Genomic DNA, 18,722 nt, shown 5'->3' on the forward strand with positions numbered 1-18,722 from the left:
AATCCTTGAATCATTTCCTGTAGCTCTCTTCTGAACCCTTTCCAATGTTATTAGATATGGCTGGCCGGTAAATTAGAACTCCATTTCACGAACGTTAAGATTTTGGAATTTATTTTCATTCCATATCAGAGCAAAAAACCTGAGACCTTTTGAATTCCTCATCCCCTCCTGCTCCATTAAAAAGAGCCACATCACAATAACCAATTGCCCAGTGGTCAGAGCACTCACTGGGGAAGTCTTCTTGCTCTCTCATGTGGGAGCTGTTCCACCTCGTATAAATAATTAAATATATATTGTGCCAGAAAGAGCCTGGTGGTTAGAACACTTGCCTGGGATGTGGGAGATCGAGGTTCAAGCCCCTACTCTGAATCAGTAGCCATTAGGTATTCTGGGGTGGGTTTCTCCGAGGAAGTTTTGTTGAGACATACACTTCAAAAAAAGTTTGGTTTTGAGAAATCAGATTTCTGATGAAGATATTTCATTGAAAAATTCTCAACTAGCTCGTCAACATCCATTCTAAAGTGATGACACCAGAACAGGACACTGTATTCCAACCATGGTCTCACTAATGCCCGATACTGAAGTAAAATCTGACCAACACTGACAATCAGAAAGACATTCTAAAACCCAAACTCTCTTACCCTACACTTTTAAGAGATTAACATGAAAGTGCTGCAAATGTCAAACTAGGGAGACAGGTGCAGGGGAGAGGAGAAATCCTATCCCCTTCTTAGAGAAATTAGCTTAGTAGCTATGGGCAGAGGCCAGGAGCGACCAGCAATTCCCTGTGCTGCTATGACCCAAGAACCCTCTTGATGCCAACCAGAAATGAGGTCCAAGGGGGTTACCCTGATTCTGGGATGTACATTCTGGTTCACCAAAGAATGTCGTGTCAGGTCTCAAATGAAAGTTGGTGTCACATTGGTCACAAATGTCACTGTGAAACGCATGTACAGGTACTATGTAGGGCAGTGGTCCCCAACCTTTTTCATCTGACGGGTGCCAGACAACGAGCCATGGAGGACCATGGTGGTGGACAAGCATAGGCCGAAATTCCGCTGACAAGTGGCATTTTGGTGGATGCTCGGCCACCGGCCAGTACGCGGGCGCACTTAGACGCCATGGCGTCCACAGGCACTGCGTTGGGGCCCCCGATGTAGGGAGTTATGTATGTATACTGAATATATGTTCTTAAAGTCTGTATCAAGACTGGTGAAAAGCTGGTTTTCTGTCAGACTGGAGATGTCTATTCTCACATAAATTGAGTATCATCTTGTTCACAATGGTTCCCCTATCACCAGTCAGAACTGAATGCAAAGGAAGGATTGTAAAAAAGAATTAACAGGAAGAGAAACACAGCAAAGGCAGAGAACCTTATCTGGAGGTGCATAACAAAGGTTTAGTTGGGTATATCTGGGAAGGGGGCAACTGGAACACCCAGACACTCTTCACTGAGGAAGTAAGAGTACAACGCTTTTGCTTTCTGAAAAAGGGATCTCAACCAAGCGTGACTGAAAATGCTATAGAGGACTCTGGGTGAGATACCTTCTGTAGACAGGAGGTTAACCTGTTTAGTCTCTAGAAGGTGTGCTATGATTTCAGTTTCTATGTAACCATTTGTTTCCAGTATCCTTACTCACGATCACTTGAATCCTCTAGACCTGCTATTTCTGCTATTTCTCCTCTGTGACTAACAGAATGTCCCTCTTGCCATGGGATCTATGGGGTAGAATGGCAGAGACCGTGAGAAATGTGCAGGGTAAAGGACTTCTCCTCCCTGTCTTGCTTTACTAAAGGCTGTGAAGAATGGAGGCAAGGCCTAGGGTAGGCAGCTGTGATGCTCCCCGGGGTAATGAGGGTTTTGAGGCACATCACCACCACTTGCCCTAGAGTGAGGGAGTCTTGTCAGTACCTGCAGTGGATCAGCTCCTGAAACAATCTGTGACAGCACAAGCACTGCCTTCCAGGTCTCTTCAGGCCTTCCTCTGTCTGGTCTGGTAGAAATAGACACACACAAACTCCCAAGCCCCCTCCTAGCATTCCCTGTAGTATACAGCCCCTTATCCACTGAACACTCAGTGTACAGCTAAGCACCTCACCACTTGGACGCACGTGGCTCTTTCCACAAGCACAACCCATGATGTCCTGGGCAAATTCCAGCTTTGGGTACTCTATTATGTGGTACAGTAGCGTCTACAAGCCCCACTCATGGGCCAGGAGCCTGCCCCCCCGCATCCTCTCTGCAGTTTCAGTTGGATACAAGATTGTAGAATAGAGGTACAAGAGTTAGCAATCCTTGTGCTTCAGACCAGAAGCTGAAAATGAATTCCAGACTGCTCTCATCAACTATTCTGCTCCCCTCCCACGCACTGAATAACTTCAAGATTACACCTTCCTCTGAAGCATCCAGCATCAGCCACTATCTGAGACAGGACGCTGGACTACTGATCTATTCCTACGGACTAAGGGGTATAAAAGATGGTCTAGTGGATAGGGTGCTGGACTGACATTTAGTAGATCTGAGTTTGATTCCCAGCTCAGACTCATGTGATTTTTGGAAAGTCACTTATCTGCTCTGGACAATGGAGAAAATACTTCCCAACCTGATGTGGGTATAGTGAGGACAACAAAGTCCTCTAATAATTGTGGGGTGCTCAGGTACTAACTTCTATATACATAAAAGTAAGCATTAGTCCCTGTAACCTTAACACCCACTCTGAGCAGCACCAAGCATTGTATTTTCCTTCCTCAGATGGACCCTGAGCTGGGAGCAGAACTTCTGTGAGGTTTTCTCCTCCTGTCAGGCAAGGATGCATTTTCTCTTTTGAATGAGCAGCTGTCTCTGCTCCAATCCCTCCCTTCCCTGTTCCATGGAAGCCTTCAGACGATGTTCCCACAGTGCTTAGCAATCTCACTGTGACCTAGAAATTCCTACCTGTGTTTCCTGATGTTGGCTCAATGATAGTGTCGCCAGGTTGCAAAATCCCAGCTCTTTCTGCATCCTCCACCATCCTCAGGCTGATTCGATCCTTCACGCTCCCCCCAGCATTAAAGTACTCGCACTTTGCCACTAGAAACAGAATAGTCAAATGTGTGTGGGTTTTTTGTTTGTTCTTGTTTTTTTAAAGAGGCACTACAGTGTTCACCAGAGGAATTCTGACTCCTTACTTAGATTCAAAAACACTCCAGCTAAGATCATTTTTGCCCAGTTAAACACCCCCCACCTCCCAACAAGACAATGGACAAGTCAGCATTTCCAGCTCTTTGGCCAATTTGATACATTTCACAGCTGGCCACAGTAACAAGAAGCCCCACACCATGTCAGTTTCATCAAATCAGTGGGTCTGTCCTTTTGTCCTCTTTTCTCTGCTTGTTATGCTGAGGCAGAGGATCAGAGAGGATTAAAAAAGCCCATGTGTAGCTCAAACCAGGAGAGGGGACGTGAGGACAGGTTAGGGTGCTCTACCAGTACCATTTGGAATTTTTTAAATAGGCCATTCCCTTGCCAATGAAGGATTGTTCTCTACTGCATTTTCCACCTCTCGGGAGCTTGAGCTAACTTTTAAGAAGTCCACGCTTTAATTTTAGCGCATTTCTCTAAGTTTCAGCCCTTTGGACAACAGTAAACAGAAACTCTTAATCATCTTTTGTGATGATCCCCTCCACGTATTTTTACGCTATTATCATGCAGCAGTCATTGTTTAGCCAAGCTACGCAGACTGTAGTTTGTTCTTTTAAATCTTTCCTAAAAAGTCAGTCGCTTCAACCATTTCATCATTTGCACTGCTCTCTGGTGACTATTCTGCAGCCTCATTCTGAAGGGCTCAGTGGCAACGCCAAGAGCTGGTTGAAAGTTTCATTTGAAACTTTTTGGACCAAAAATGGCTTTTTAATCAAAAGGGAAATGTCATCGGAAAATGTCCATTTTTGATGTGTAGCTTGTGTGGTTTGCTTTTTGTTTATGCACACGTGCGCAAGGGGGGGGAGGAGGAGGAGGAGGAGGTAGAGGTAATGAAAACACAAACCCAAAAACTGAAGAATTTTCTTTTTTGCAACTGAAAACATTAATTTTTGTCAACCTTTTCACAGAAACAAAAAGCATTTCCCAACCAGCTCTCACGAACACTGTTAAATAGAGTGATCCAGATTTCTGAAGATACACCTCTTGCGCAATATCTGAAGATACATCTCTAACTTCTGTCTGCAGCAGGTACTCACAGAGTTCACATTTGAGTCCAAAGAACTTTCCGATCCTGTTGATTTGTACCATAGGAGTATCACCAATTTTCTTCAGAATGTTTGGCAGGATGTTTGGAGACTTTGACCTAATGCACACATGCACAGACACATTGATCAGTTCTTGATGGTAACACTGGGAGGTCACATGCTTATTTTGGATGTTCTTTTTAAACATAGAAAGTCCTTTCTGTTGCAAACTTCTGTAAGACTGCAAAACCCTGATCCAAAACTTTTGGAGTACTCAGACATCAATGAAATGGTGTGCATAGCACAAGGTACATGTATTTACCTCACGCAACACATAGTTCAGTGGTTTTCAAACTTTTTTTCTGGGGACCCTGTTGAAGAAAATTGTTGATGCCCACGACCCAATGGAGCTGGGGATGAGGGGTTTGAGGTGTGGGAGGGGCTTAGGGCTGGGATGTAGGGGTGAGGGCTCTGGGGTGGGACCAGGGATGAGGGGTTCAGGGTGTGGGAGGGGGCTCTGGGCGGGGGCAGAGGTGCAGGAGGAGGGGCAGGGGTCTGGGCTGGGGGTGCAGGCTGTGGGATGGGTCTGGAGATGAGGGGTTTGGGGTGCAGGAGGGGCTCCGGGCTGGGGAAGGGGGTTGGGCCACAGACTTACCTCTGGTGGCTCTTGGTCAGCGGCGCAGCTGGGGTGCAGAGGCAGGCTTCCCACCAGTCCTGGCACCATGGGCTGCGCTGTGCCCTGGAAGCGTCCAGCAGCGGGTCTGGTTCCTAGGCGGAGGCAGCTCCCCCCAGTTCAGAGTGCGGAGCTGGTGCTCGGGGCAGGAGTCGTGCACGGAGCCCCATGGCCCCCTGCTTAGAAGCCGGACCCGCTGTTGGCCGCTTCCGGGGTGCAGCACGGTGTTGAAACAGGTAAGCACTAGCCTGCCTTAGCTGGACAGTACTGCCGATGGGATTTTTAACGTCCCGGTCAGTGGTGCTGACCAGAGCATCCCAGTGCCTGACATGCTGCGACCCAGTACTGGGTTGCAACCCAAAGTTTGAAAAATGCTGATGTAGTTTATTGTCTTCATTACCAATCACTTAATTTAAATTTTTCACCTGATCAGGGCAACTGCTTAATAGGTTACTTAACATGAGTTAACTCTGGGTACGTGTACACTAGCAAGTTTCTGCGCCACAAGTTATACCACTTATTACAACGCTGGAATGAAACTGCTGTTGCGTGTCCACTCTGTGCTCCTTGTGCATACACATTAGCAGCTCTTGCGATGGCAAAGACAGCAGTGCATTGTGGTAGCTATCCCACTGTGCAACTGGCCGCAGGGTGCTTTGGGAATGGTTTGCAATGCCTCATGGGCCAGGCACAGCATCACATGATGCAGGCTTCCCAATCCCATTGTTCCATGGGCATCCTCCAACATTGCCAGCTGCTTTTCAACTGAAATAGTGGTGGGGGGGGGAAGGGGGAAACAAGCCCTCTGGCTTATTCAGCTTCACATCAGCTTCTTAAAGCAAAAGGTTAATGGGAAGGGAATGTTTGTACATTGTTAGCAATGTTCTTTGTTTAGAAGAGTTGGAAATCTTATTTATTAAACATCAAGAACAGGCTGTTCTAGCTTGGAAGGGGTATGTTAATTTTAAGGAAAGAGGTGAAAAGGAGTTCTCTGCATCTCAAATTAGTAATGAGGGGGAGCAGGGAGGGAATTTATAAGATTTCAGATGTTTTCTCCTTCTAGCAGATATGGGCTACAATAAAAAGCATATTTTCTGGAGAGATATACAGGGGGAGGGAGATAAAGAATGATTCCCAGGTCAAAGGCAAGAACTACAAAGCTGCGATCCACAGCCTGCTAAGTTCACACCATCTGAAGTAGGTGAGCATAAATTTCAGCCCTTCCAGGGAAAATGAATGCTTCAGTCATCTCTGCTGAGCATGCATATATAATCTCTATCAGTGCCATGACTGCTCCAAGCCATGGTTTCTCAACAAAAGCAGACTGGAAATAGTCAGACTAGATCAGTGATTTTCAACTAGTCGTCCGTGGACCCCTTGGGGTCTGCAGACTATGTTTAAGGGGTCTGAGAAAGGTGGTTGTTGCCATAGAACGGTAGTTTTTCAACCTGGGGACCGCAGACTATGTCTAAGATTTCCAAAGGGTTGTGTACCTCTATTTGAAATTTTTTAGGGGTCTGTAAATGAAAAAAAAGTTTGAAAACCACTGAACTAGAAGATCTAATGTTCCTTTCTGGCTGTATGAATCTATGAAATGCTGACCACAGATTAATGCTGCAATTACAGGTAGGTGTGACCAAATTCCTGGTGAATTTATTCATTTCTTGCATGCATTTTTGGGGAGGGAGGGTTAAATAGCACCATTTAGGGAAGATGAAGGTGAATGTGTAAATATGAGAAAGCAAAAAGAACTGTCAAACACAAAAGATGATCTCCTGACCTCACTAAAGTCAATGGGAGTTTGCCTCTTAATAACATAAGCTAGGTTTAAACATATTAATTGATCTTGCAACTGTAGATTACAGATATCGGATAAGAAAGTGTTCATATGCAAAATCATGCCAATTTAACTAATACAGCTAAAAAAATTCACACCTTTAGTTAAACCCGTGCAGTGTTCTGAGGTGACAAAGTCTTGGTTAACACTGAAAGGTAACAAGGAAAGAAAGGTATCACTTACAAAGTGAGGTGGTAATGAGGGGATTCAGAGGGGGGTTTCCCCAGCTCCCAGGTACATTTGCTAGGAGTGTCAGGTCGGATCCACTTTCTCTCCTCACTGATGTTACTGGGCTCTTTCTCCAGCCCTCCATTCAGCATGCATTTAGCAGAAAAGTGAGGGCAGGAACCGGTGTCCATCTCTGCTTCTGGAGGAACTGAAGGCATCGTGTCTTTGAAAAGGAAAGAAGAACCTGCCATTATTCAGACTCACTTTGAGTATCCTCTGAGAAACCAAAGGATTACCTCAAAGCCACTTGACATAAGCAGCAGACTACTTTAAATCCTATTTTGTCACGATGCTACCGATTATTATGGAGGCAACTGAACATAAGAGCAATGTAGGCTTACACCACATACTGCTACTGTCTTGCTTTCATTATGACATACAAAGCTGAAGTCTTCTGGAATCTTCTGCTTTCCCCCTGTTCATCCCATCAGAGGAGGGGCTCAGTCTCACGCTGTTCTAGTATCAAGCTCCAGTGAGACAGCATAGCCTAGCAGTCTAAACATGCAGCCGGAGCCAGGAACTTCTGAGATCTAATAATGGCTCTGCCGCTAACTCTCTTTGGGGGGCTTGGGCAAATCACTTAGCATCAGAGTCTTAGGCTATGTCTACCCTACGACTTATGTCGGCAAAACTTGTGTTGCTCAGGGGTGTGACTAGCACACCTCCCCGAGCAACATACACCTCTACCCTGCTATAACGTGACCCGATATAACATGGGTTCACGCATAGCACGGGGTAGCAGCGGGGTTCCGGTGGCGCTTTAAAGGGTCCGGGGCTCCGGCTGCTGCAGGGAGCCCAGGGCCCTTTAAATCACTGCTGGAGCCCTGCCGCTGCAACCCCGGGGCTCGCTGGCCATTTAAAGGGCCCGGACTCCCCGCAGAGGCCAGAGCCCTGCCGCTGCTACCCTGGGGCTGCGGCAGCGGGGCTCGGGCGGCACTTTAAAGGGTCCAGGGCTCTGGCTGCTGCGGGGAGCCCCGGGCTCTTTAAATCACCACCAGAGCCCTGTCGCCCCATCCCAATATAACAGGGTTTCTGCTATAACGCGGTAGGGATTTTTGACTCTCCACAACCGCGTTATAGCGGGGTAAGTGTTGCTGGGTTAAGTGGCAGTGTGCACAGCACTATGCCACAGAGAGACCATCTCCCTCCGACATAGCTACTGCCAGTCGCGGAGGTAGTTTTATTGTGTCAATGGGAGAGCTCTCTCCGAGTGATCTTACAACTGCTTCAATACAGCTGTGCCGCTGTAGGCTCGCTAGCGTAGACATGGCCTTAGTTTCTCTATACATGAAAAACTAACAACATACAAGGGTCTTTTAAGGGCTGGTTAGGGTTTGTGCAGCACTGCGATGACAGTAAGAGTTATGATCATGGTTCAAGCTGCGAAGGGCTTATAACTGAAATGGGAAGTTGGGCTTGGCTTTGGTGCAGTACTGAGTGGCAAAATTTGTGACCACATCCTGTGCAATGACAACGGCATGAGGACAGGCTGGTATTAATTAGAAGATGCCCACAGTTTACAGCAGGCAGTCTCCAAAGATCAAGAGACAAGACTGATGAAGCAGTAGAGCAGGGGTAGGCAACTTATGGCATGCGTGCCGAAGGCAGCACACGAGCTGATTTTCAGTGGCACTCACACTGCCCGGGTCCTGGCCACCGGTCCAGGGGGGCTCCACATTTTAATTTAATTTTAAATGAAGCTTCTTAAACATTTAAAAAACCTTATTTACTATACATACAACAATAGTTTAGTTATATATTATAGACATAGAAAGAAACCTTCTAAAAATGTTAAGATGTATTACTGGCACACAAAACCTTAAATTAGAGTGAATAAATGAAGACTCAGCACAGCACTTCTGAAAGGTTGCCGACCCCTGCAGTAGTCTCCCCCCAATAAAAAACAAACAAACAGACAGCCCACCACCACTTTCTGCCCCCAAAGAGCTAGGATCTCCCCATCCCAAGCAGATGGCTGGCATGTATATACCCCACTGGATGATCAGACAGCAGTGCTGACTGCCTCTAGATGGAGCTGCATTTAATGTGGCTGTGCTGTGGGCAGAGAAGAGGGGCAGGGAATGGTCATACTAGAGAGGCAGTTTGTTTCACCACTAGGCAGGAGAGATCCTCAAAGGGTGGGTGAAAGTGAGAGAGCTGCCATAGAAGAACTGGCCTGGCAAAAACCCAGAAACACCCCTGAAAATTCTGCCTCTGGGGAGGGCAGGGGAACGGGCACCTGCCCTCTCTGCAGCAAGGCAATGAGGGAAACTAATCTGGACATGGGGAGAAACATTAACAAAATCCACAAAGAAAAATAAAGTCTGGAGCTGAATTGCTTCCAACACCAAGCTCCACAGGAAAGAGCGGCAGGCTCGCAGGGCCGGTTTTATGAAGGTTTATTTCTGACTAGATTTCTTGTGAGAGTCACTCACTAATAGGGAATATGCAGTCAGCTCCATGCAGATGGTTAACAGGTCTTATTTTAGGTCATGTGTTTACAAACCGCCCCCTCCCCCCAACACACACACACACACACACACAGCTTCTTTGGGGAGGGTAGCTGAATCGGTCTCTTTTCCAAAGGCATTCTCATGGGAGGGGACATAAGAAACCCCATTGCTTGAACATATTGATTTAAAAAGGATTATATACCCACTACATTTGATGGGCATAACAGGTTTGCCTTTTGCTCTGGGAGTTATTTTCTAGAGACGTGCTGAAACCAGACCCTCAAACCTCTTTAAATTTCTGGAGGGTGAAGAGAATCAGATCTCAATTGCCAGATCCAAATTTCTCTCCGTTATGATTTTGGTTCCAGATCAGAATGGCTTGAGAAAGCCATTCCTGTGACACTGTGTCTCACAATGGCAGGAATCTCACAATAGCAACTAATCCTATGAAAATTTGGACCCAGCAAATCTAAACCCTGGCCCTGATTCGGCTTTGAATTTGACCACCACCCTAAACCTAATTTGGATCAAAGCACTCTTCTTCATTTTATCTCCATTATTTCCCTCTAGACCCATCCCCAAATCTCTCTGCCAGGGATTAACCTAGAAAGATAAAATCTGTCAGTGGATTCTAGGATGTGCATCTGTATTAGGGTGTCATTCAGCACGGAAGGTAAATAATTCAGAAGAATCAATCAATATGCTCTTCAGGTTTATTTATCTTAACTTCATTTGCTGCGTTAGGCCATAATGCATTAGCCATCTGCAAGGGTAGAATACTGGCAGCAAACAAAACTGTTGGAAAAGCTTCATGGGGTGTTCGCTGACGCAGGCTCATTTTTCACTTCTACACAGACAGGCTCAAACCTCAGATAAAGTCACTCACACATCAGTGACTGGCCAAAATTTTAAAAAGTGACTAGTTATTTTTGGGTGCCCATCTTGAGACACCTTGAAAGGGCTTGACATTTTCCAGAAGTGCTGAGCACTCACCTTCTAAAACAGTTTAAGTTGTCTCAAATTGGCCACCCAAAACCTATTAGTCACTTGGAAAATTTTGGCCAGTGTGTTTATTGGTGTCAAAACCACTGCAGGCTCTGCTCTGCAGAAGCCCTGGCCTTGGGAGAGAGGGTGGTGCGCCTCGACCAGGGCCGGTGCAAGGATATTTTGTGCCCTAGGCAAAACTTCCACCTTGTGCCCCCCCCCCTCGAAGCATCACTTATTATAAACTTTAAAAAATGAATACTGCATAATGTGGCTTTGTTCATTAGAATCAATACAGATTTGGCTTGAAAATTAATTTAGTCTACAGATTTAATGAAAACAAATGAATAACCTGACAGGGTGTGGGGCTGGCTGGCTGGCTTTGGGAAGGGGGATGCAGCAGGGGCTGGCTGGAGGCAGGGCAGGGGGTGTGGGCTGGCTGTGGGCAGGGCAGGGGGTGGCTGCGGGCAGGGTGGCAAGTACCAGAGGCCCCCCCCAGATATTCTGGGGCTCTACGCAGCCCCCCCAAAGGGGGTGGTGCCCCAGGCCTCTGGGGGGGAGCAGAGGGGCCTGGCTTGGGGGGCAGGGGGAACCATCCCCCGGCACTCACCAGCGGCAGGGCTGGGTCTGTGTGTGTGGAGGCCCAGCCCTGCTGCAGAGCTCGAGGGAGTGGGGGCAGGGGCCCTGGGGCAGAGCCAGAGCAGCGGTGCAGCGCCCCCTGGTGGCCAGAGGAGGAATGATATCACTTCCTAGCCAGCCCGAGCTGATCAAAGCCGCAGCGCCCCCTCGCACAGCAGCTTTTTGGCACCGTCAAATCTTGGCACCCTGGGCAGCCGCCTAGTTTGCCTAGTGATTGCACCAGCCCTGGCCTCAACCAGGACCTCACTGGCAGAGCAGTGCAGGAAAGGTTGGACAACAGCTGGCCATAATATGCCTGGCTTTAAACCCTCACTTTCACAAACACCCCTCAGCATAATTAACCTGTCTCAAGTGCAGGCCAACGGGATACGTATCCTGAAAATAAAATATTGTGCATATGAACACATTTTTTCAGTCATAAGAGATATTCTAATTCTGCATTTAGGCCAAATTATGTCCTGACAAACCATAAAGCCCCACTGATTTCAAGGCAGGGCAGAATTTGGCCCCTTCAAAAAATTTAAACTAATTATGCTACACAAATAGTAGCTCCTGTGAGGCGCAACACACACACACAGCTATTCAGATACCTTTATCTATGTTCTGCTGCATTTATCTTCTTATTTTGTTTACAATTTAAACGTATTGTAGACTTTAACAAGGTTGCTAAGTTTTCTGCTGATATTATGCCCAAGATTAAAAGCTCTCCCACTTCATTTCTCAGAAACTCATTGTAACTGTAGCTTAAAATAGAAGCCTCCCAGTTTGCCATGTTCCTAAGCATAGATTTGATCCCCCTCCAGGAATCTTATTACTGTTCATCAAAGTAGAATCTTTTTCTCCTGGACTTCAGGGCACAGGGGTTAAAATATCTCACCATTAAGCTTTCCGTACTGGGCATAAGATACTGCAAAACAAAGTGGACAGGACTGGTAAATACGATTAGTAACAGTTGTGTGGTAGGGATATCAGATAAATCTGGAAATTCTGTTAAACAGTGGTTGAAAGATTCCCTAATATGGGAGAACAAATGAAGCCCTCTTATATTACTGCTTGCCAGGATACTGCCACACTGCCCTTACTGATAGGGGATCGGGGCAATTGGCAACACCTGTCTCTTCCTCCTCCAGCCCAGCTGCTCAATGCTCACTTGGATCCAGGCCAAGTCTACACTACAAAGGTTGGTTGATTCAAGTTATGTCAGCATACAGCCACTGACTTTTGTCTACCACTCAGGCACATGGACGAGCAGGCGCTTGCAGCTGAGCTACACATTCTCACCATGAGTGCCTGTGTTGATGGAGAATGTGTTGCACCTTGTGTACGTATCTTAGTAGACTATGTTACTTTCCAGCTCGATGCTTTATGAAATACTGGCAAGTCGCCCAGGGATCCAGTTCCCACTGTTGGTGTCACTAGGCCTAAGTAAACCAAAGTTGTGACTGCAGGCCTGAGTGAACCAGAGGTCTTCCATGCTGTGAACTTTAACCAGCCTAAGATGCTAACAGACTGTAAGCAAAATGGGTAACTGTCAGCTGTCTCAGCTTGCAAATGCAGGAGTTTAAAACAGCAGAAGCGGCGGGAAGGAGGGAGAGAGGGGGGAGGAAAATCTGTATGTGTTTGTGCTATGAAGGCCATAGATAAGCTTGCGAATGGGAACTTTTCTAACACGCTGAGATGTAATGTTTAAAGTAACTGCTGTTGGGAAGGGAGGGGTGAGGGGGAAAACCTAACAAAAGGCTTACACAAACAAGTGGGGTATAAATGCTGGGACCCCGCCTGCGCGCGGGTGTGCAGGATTTGAGAATGCTTTTTCTCCCTGGCACCTTATTTGGGCTCAAATAAACCTGGTTTTGCTTCTCCACCCTGGTGTGTCAATCAGTGCTACGCACACCGGGCAACGAACCCTGCTGTTGCTCCGCCTCAGGCTCTTTGAGCCGGCAACAGTTTTGGCGTCCCTGGGTGGGCTCGAGGCAAAATTGTGCCTTGCCCGGACTCCTCCAATGGCCGGTGGACGATGGTCACAGCCGACACCCAGCGCGCACCGGTGCCTTTACCGGGGGCCTCGGCAGAGATGCGTCAGGCCGACCTTGAAGGACACAACGGTGCAACGCACTCAGATAGTGGAGAAGCAGCTGCGGGCGACGGTGAGGAACCGGTCCTGTGGATAAGGTAGGAACAGTCCAGTGGTGTGGACTTTTGCCCGAGGCTCGGGACGCCCAGCCGTTGTAATTCCCACTAGACGAGAGAGCGTCCTATAGTGGGTCAAAGGCAAGCCCATGGTATAGGGCAAGGATAGGGTACGGCCGGTAGGGCAAGGTGTACGCCCTTAGAATGCATTCTAGCAAATTGGAAGGTATTTGGTTTGGATCCAATGACTAAGAGTAAACTGAAAAGATTTTGTACAGTAGACTGGCCTCAGTATCAGTTAGAGGACCAGGAAAGGTGGCCACCAGAAGGATCACTTAATTACAACATGATCCTTCAATTACTTCTGTTTTGTCAGCGAATGGGTAGCTTCTGAAGCTGTTTGTATAGAGAGCTCTTGTAAAAATCCCCCATCATATGCCCCAGAGCTGCACTGGGAGGAGGACTGTCCGTGGGAATGTCTGTCTCTGTTGGGCTCATGCCATCTGAACTTATTGACTGTGCAGCAAGATAAGATGCATCGTGGTAATAGGAAATAATGGCCTTGGTGTGTGTGTGTGTGTATACCAGTGTGAGTGTTCGTTACCGGAAGACGCCCAGAATGCCCTGTGAAGCGATTGCTCATGATCAGGAATATTCTAACGCAAGCCCGGTAACTAGTGGATCTTTAGGAGATCCGCCCCACGGTGGGCTGACTCGGCCTGGCATCGTCCGGCGAGACAGCTGCCTGGGTCTAGGAATGTGTGAACCCATCTTCCCTCCCCCCCTTCCTTTCCGTGTGGGCTACTGACAGTCTGATCATCTCACTGGATGCAATCAGAGTACGCAGCGCCGTCTCCCAGAGACTAGCCGACGCTCTTTGCTGAAGGGAGGTGTAGGAGAGTCATGGTCATCCCCGTTAGTCTCTCCTGTGTGAGTGCCCTGTAGGGAGAGATCCTTAGTTTATGAGCCGCTAGCGCGGACAGGGCACCCTCTCTGTGTATGTAAGTGGAAAATGGGTAAGGGACAGTCTAAACATTCTATCTCACCCCCTAAGGGTACCCCAGCATATTACATGTACGTACATTATGGTCCTGAAACCTCCAGGTATTTAGAGAATTGGAATCTTCACATGCGTGAAAATCCATCTAAACAGTGCCCATTAGAAGGTACCTTCAATCTAGATAAGATCATATATCTCAGAGGAGCTTTTAATCACCAAAGAAAAGCCTCTGACACAGTGTGAGCAATTTGTCTAGGAACGGGTTAATTTGAAATTCAGCTTGTCCCAGAGATGAAGGGAAAAGTTGCTTTGTGTTCAAGGTCAAGAATCAGCACAGACTATGCTAAGTGCAGAAGAAAAACTGCTTTCAGCCCCAGCTGGTTGTGGAAGATAGAGACAGAGGCAAACCAAAGGCAGTACAAGTTACAGAACTGAGATTACATTTGCAAAGCTTAATTTTCCAGTGAGATCCAACAGTGTGCTTCTGCAACCGTGTAGCTGGTATGGCTTGGTGACACTGGAAAAGCCATAGGGCAGCTGACCTGAACTGGAATCTCTGAAAGAGACACCGCAGGAGACTCCAGGGTGTAAAAGAACAGCCATCCCAAGAGCAGAAGCATGTTGGAAATTCTGGACAAGCTGTATACAGGATAATCTCCCGTCCACCTATTTCCCTTCTCTGAACATTATACACAGACGTGACCAGTCTGGATATGTGTAAATATTAAAGTGGCTTAAGGCTTGGAGCATTTATATTTTTTTCCTGAGTGATGTGGGAGCATTCCCAACACTCTCCATTGTTGTTTTATTATTTTTAATGAAGCTTTAAAATTTGATTATATGCAATGTCAGTCTGATCACCTGACATGAGGGATAAATTGGTAACAGAAATTTGTCACAGTTTGGTGAGTAATTAAGAATGGGGGGGCCTGCAGAATTTACACCATCTATCTGTTTTATCTTTGTTATTTTCTGTTTGCTTTGTTTGGTATTGTTGGTGTTATATGTTAAGAATTGCATGATTAAAGGTGAGCCTTAATAGAATAAGGAAATACTATCTGGTTCTGGTTCTGTTCAACTGGTTACTGTTGTTTTTCTGCTCTGTTCATTTGGGCGTTAGGTGTGTGGGCGGAACTGAACTTCTCATTCGTAATTCCTCAGGGTGGAAGCCATGTGTGCGATGAAGCTCTGAGGTTGTATTGAGATCTTTCTGTCCCGCCCCCTGTAACGGACAATGTAATAGAAGTAGGAAAAATCTGGCTTAGACTGTAATTTTCCCTGCTCTCTGTGTAATTTTCTTTTCTGTTTAAGTGTCAGCAGACAAATGGGTGGGTCTCTGGGTAGACCCCCTACAGGGGGTTGGATTATGTGTTAAGTAAATGGCCTTTACTCAATGGCCATGTATTTTTGCCCAGGTGGCAAGCCTTACAAGGGAGGACTCGGGTAGTCTTGTAAAAATGTTTTAGGGAAAAGACCAGAAGGGTGGGGGCTAGTTGAAAAGTCCACCCTCCTAGCTAAACTGGTAGTGGAACAAGTTGGTATCCATGAAAGGGACAGTTCAGTAAGAAAAGCAGGATTGGGCCCAGGCGGGCAGGCAACAGACAGAGAGATTGGAGAACAGGTTGGAAACTTTTGAGGGTGTAGTGGAAAAAAAAAGGAGTAAGTGAATATAAGCATGAGAATTTCAAATACTCAGAAGGATATTTGGAATGGTGATTTGAATTGGTAAGTGGCTGTTGAAAGGCAAGCAAGTGATTTAAGGGAACAGCAAGTGATTTAAGGGAAAGTGAAAAGTTAACTCTGTAGTTGCTGGAGGGAACAGCAGTTGAACTTTGTAAAAATGCTAAAGAGAAAAGTTTTTGGTGTCTTTAAAATGTTTGTAAATAAATTCAGGCAAAGAAAATATGGGGTAATTCCCCTGTTTTGCCTGAAATCAACAAGAGTATTTGTATATTTTAAGTAATGATTGACTGCCCAGAAGGGGTAGACTTCTGTTTGTCTTTCAGATAATCAAAGAAAACTAATGCCAGCTGAACAGCATTCAACATACCATGCATTTACTAACAGAGTAAAAATTATGTTTTGTGTTCTATGTTCTGTCTTGTGGTGTTTGTCTTGTGGCCAGAATTGATGTGTTTAATATTTTCATGGGATGGTCTGATTTGAAATCAAGCGGAAGGGTTGGATTGAAATGCTGATACTGGTTCTGTTCAACTTAGAATACAAAGTGTTTGGGAAAGAAACTACATTGGCCAAATCTTTTAAGTGAAAATTGTTATTAAAATTTGCATACCAACAGTCTTTAAAAGCAAGGGCTGGGGATTGTGGGAAACTATTGGACTAGAGGTTATATTAAGTGAGCTTCTCAAAGTGGGTGTGCTTGTCCTGGCTTGTTGTTCTAAAGCTTTGTAATAAGGTTATTTTAGTAAAAGGGTATATGTGGCATACATTAAATAATAAGACTAATGTACTGTATAACAGCAATGTATATGTATTCATTGTTAACAAAAGGTGTATAAGTAACAGTTTCCTTTATAGGTTAAAGAAGCCAAAATGGAAAGAGAAGAAAACGAGTTAACTGAGAAAAAAAATAGCTAACAGGCTCAGTCTAAGAATAAGGCGCTGGCCCCCGTTAAGGACACTGCTCACAGCTAAGACTTGGCTGACTACCAAGGAAAGGGGGGGATGGTTGCTGCAGTTAAACGAGATTGGTGTGCACCGGGCAGCCCACCCTGCTCCTTGGGGACCTTTTGTAAATATTCAGATTGATTTTATTCAAATGTCTAAATGTTGTGGTTATGAATATGTATTAGTTTTAGTTAATGTATTTACCAATTGGGTTGAAGCTCTTCCCTGCAGGAAAGCAGATGCCGGGACTGTTGTGAAATTTTGCTTAAAGATTTTGTACCACGTTTTGGCATCCCTGTATCAACAGTGATCATGGAACTGATTTTACTGGACAGATTGTAAAGGAGTTATGTGCAGCTTTGCAGATCCAACACAACCTTCACTGCCCTCACCCCCCATAGTCTGCTGGGACAGTGGAACACCAGAACGGGATTTTAAAAATAAACTGGCCAAGATTTGTGCTGAGACAAACTTAAAGTGGCCAGATGCCCTTCCTTTGGCACTGATGAGTATGAGAGCCATTCCCAATTGAAAAACTGGACTCAGCCCTCATGAAATTTTGACAGGATGCCCAATGCGACTACCAGCTGCACCCCCACTAACCCTAGCTCAGATGGACATTCATTTGATAGATAACATAATGCTTAAGTATTGTCAGGCACTAATGAAATGTGTTAAGTCTTTTTATACACAGGTGAAGGAAGCACTACCGAAGGATCCTGTGCAACCCTGCCACTCGTTGGAACCAGGAGACTGGGTCTACATAAAGATCCATCAACGAAAGACTGCTTTGGCTCCACGCTGGACAGGCCCTTTCCAAGTCCTGCTGACTACCAACACCGCTGTGAAGTGCCAAAGACTGACTGCCTGGACCCAGGATTCTCACTGCAAAAAGACCGCTCCATCTTAGGAGAATTTTCCTACTGATGATTAGCCTATTCTTTCTTCTAGTTCTACTGTGTTTCTGGACAGCAGGGAAAAAGGACAAGGTGACGTGCTCGTAACCTCTCCCTTGTCCACTGACAGACCTACTGTGCCTTTGAACTTTTCTAGAAGAAGCAAAATCATTACAGGATGATGTCCTGGTAATCTTCCCTGTAGGATGCTGAACCACGACTGCTTCGGGAAAGAAGAAGAAACACTCACTCCACTGACATTGCCAAAGTCCAGGAATTCTTGACTAAAAGGACATTGAGAACTGACCCTGGTGAAGAAGCAAAGAATTATACACTGGCAGGAAAATTTTGTGGGACCCATACTTGGGAATGTGGTATTGATTGGATGTGGGGGTTTAATCTACAGGCTGCGCCCTGTGTTCTGGATAAATCCTTCAGTATGTATTGCCCTCCCTAATTGGATTTTAAATAACATTGCCCTTATCAGGTTTTCAGATCACTTATACATACCCAGATTGCTCACAAGGGGCTGCCATTAGATTAGCACAACAGAGGGCCTGGGTTATTTCCTCTGGAAAGAAAGAGAATTAACCAGATCTCTGTGGGCTAGGGGCCAATAGTACAACAGCCATTTGGAATATTCTTAAAAGCCAAGAATGTGATAAGAAATTGGGCCAACTAGAAAAGGCTACTAGCCTTATTTTTGAAACTCAGCTATCTTAAGTACAGGCTGGAGTTGGTGAGTTACATGTCATTTCCACCCTTAGTTCTATGACCCAGAAGTTACTGACAGAGATGGTATTGAATATCACTGAGGCTGGGAAGGCATTGCAGTGGGATCTAGTATGTTTAGAAATTCAGGATTTCGAGTGATCTTAAGCACCAGACTTGGCCCACTGCCCTTACAGACGCATCAGGAGTACCATCTGATCTGCGGTCATGGAGACATACTTGGACACTTTCTGAATGGAAGTGTGGACATTCACAGTGCTCCTTCCAAGCATATGGACCGGTTAGGGTGGGTGTGGGCTCCCACATACCGAATCCT

General features: G+C 46.0%; 1 pseudogene; it reads right to left on the minus strand.

Annotated features, from left to right (window-relative positions):
- Window positions 1-18,722, minus strand: part of LOC123362200 — a 60,968-nt pseudogene that overhangs the window by 24,135 nt on the left and 18,111 nt on the right.

This window comes from Mauremys mutica, chromosome 1, assembly GCF_020497125.1.
Source record: "Mauremys mutica isolate MM-2020 ecotype Southern chromosome 1, ASM2049712v1, whole genome shotgun sequence".
NCBI classification, from domain to species: domain Eukaryota; kingdom Metazoa; phylum Chordata; order Testudines; family Geoemydidae; genus Mauremys; species Mauremys mutica.